General features: G+C 33.3%; 1 long non-coding RNA gene across 1 annotated transcript; it reads right to left on the reverse strand.

Moving 5' to 3' along the window:
• Nucleotides 1-484: 484 nt before the first annotated feature.
• Nucleotides 485-1,907, reverse strand: LOC146913299 (uncharacterized). Its single transcript, XR_015015538.1, has 4 exons — nt 1,739-1,907; nt 1,109-1,255; nt 943-983; nt 485-852 (listed from the first exon to the last, which is right to left on the reverse strand). It is a non-coding gene; the product is annotated as an uncharacterized LOC146913299 (long non-coding RNA).
• Between the last annotated feature and the right edge of the window lie 388 nt (nt 1,908-2,295).

The raw sequence follows: 2,295 nt of genomic DNA on the forward strand, positions 1-2,295 counted from the left end.
TGGATTTATATTTTAAAAAAAGTTGAGCATTTCATTGCATTGCAGAACAATGAAAATATAATATAAATTATTTATTAAAAACCTTTTAATTGACTTTACAGTAGGATTTTATCAACTAGGACAAATCAAAGTCTGTGGGAGCAAACACATAACAAACTACTTGTACTATAAAACCTTGTCATTATCATAGGCACAAACTTCAAAAACACTGAAATTTCAATAGAATGTTTACACTAACACCACCTTAGTGGCTTACAGATTCAAAATTGCTATCATAAATTCATAATGTCAGTCTCTGTTAATATTAACCGCTTGAGAATCAAAATGAAACATGGATACGCCCAACTATAAAAAGGAAGTATCAAACAATTCTGACACTTAACATTTAAGCGGAAAGTCACTATGCCACTATGAAATATGAGAGATTTAAGGCTTAGCAGAGTAGAAGGTATGTTGTTTTATCAGGCTTCAGCAACGAATTGAATTTGCAAAACATGAACTTGGCATATAACATAGTAATATTCCCCAGCCACAACATATAGATATTTTGTATCAGAAAAAAATATTCCAGTGATTTGTTTGGTAACTTGAAACAGCCACACAACATTAAGTTATAGATACATGTAGGTCATTTTGAAGAGGCGTCCCTGTAAGCATCAAGCGTTGGTGAGCATTTCGAGCAACAAACATCAGATTTTTCCACCTAAAGCTATTTTTGATAAGAAAACTCTCTTCTCCTCCATGAAACTCTCTCTTCCCCTCCATGAAACTCTCTTCCCTCTAAGGAGTATACACTCACTCGAAGAGTGCTTACAATATGTCATTCTTTAGCAGCAGATTGTAATAGATTGCCTAAAAACAAAAACATATGACATATCTTACTATAAAATGTCAAATCTTACAAACAAAATTAGCGAAATGAACAGAAAAAAAAGAACACACCTGAACTGTTTTGCCAAGGCCCATTTCATCTGGCAACATGGCTGTGTGACACATGAAATCAAAAGTCAATCACAAGATTCAAGACAACCATAGTAAACACTAAAGCACAAATACTGTAACATTATCAGAACCACAAAGCTTCAAAAAAATCGCAGTAGCAATATACCAAAAAGCTGATTGTGTTACCGCTTCAAGCTCTCTCCCACCACCGTGAGTCAGTCGCTAACATTCAGAAGCCCTTTACCTCAACCGTTGCTTGAACTTCAATATTACACGTGCTTTAGTTGCTGTTGTAGAATCAACTCCCTTGCACCTAATAATTAAAAAAATAAGGAATACAAATGAAGAAAAACAATCAAATAAGCAAATGATGACATATAGGTCTGGAAATTGGTTCTTGCCTATTCAGCAATAACGCAAGTTTAATTTACTTGTAACATTTCATAAGCAATGTGTGAGAAACTTCACAATATGATTTAAGAAATATGTTCCTTCACAATAGGATAAAAGACGGGTCTGATTTATCTCAAATCAGCTTATGCCTTCAAAATGTAAGGTACACATTTGCGATGAAAAAAACATATCCAAGAAACTAGTATCAAATTATATGAAGGGTTCAACATGCACAATACTATATTAGGTGTCTTAAAATACCATAGGTAAAATAGAGAGAAAAAATATGGACATTCAAAGAACTGACCCATGTAGTCCACTTAATTTCAAGCAAGCCTCACCACTCATGTTTATACATACATGATACCAGTAACTTGTTAATAAGAGGAGTAGACTTTATTACCTCATGCACTGTATCAGCAATTTGAGTTGAGTACAAAGCATCAATCATGTACATGTCCTCACACTGCTTTCTCTCTTTTAGCTTCTCAAACCGATACAATTAATAGATGGAAGGAAGAAATCTTCAATTCTGCACTAACAATATCAGGGCCATGTTAATTAACAAATATTCTGTTAAGAAAACCTAAAATTATGTAAACTATGCTAAGAATTCTAGTTTGTAGATGTTTTGAGTTCTTCTCACTTTCTGTTCTACATACACTTGTAATGTACGATATTTGTTAAACGGATACAATTTCAAAATGATGAGTTCATACACATCATAGCAGCCCTAATATTGATATATTCATTCTTATGATTGCACTGCACTTTAACATTAGATTTATTAACAGTCCATGGAACAAAAGGTTTAAAAAATATCATTAACAAAGTCACGAACGACGCAGTCGAAAATCTAAAATCTAAAACTCATAAAATCAAAATTCATCAAAATCACGAACGACGCAATCGAATAAGAGAAATGAACGGAGAAGATACCTCATTGCATGGCGACATAGC

Source organism: Medicago sativa, chromosome 6 (assembly GCF_051527215.1).
Source record: "Medicago sativa cultivar Bolivia chromosome 6, Bolivia_mono, whole genome shotgun sequence".
Classification (NCBI taxonomy): Eukaryota; Viridiplantae; Streptophyta; class Magnoliopsida; order Fabales; family Fabaceae; genus Medicago; species Medicago sativa.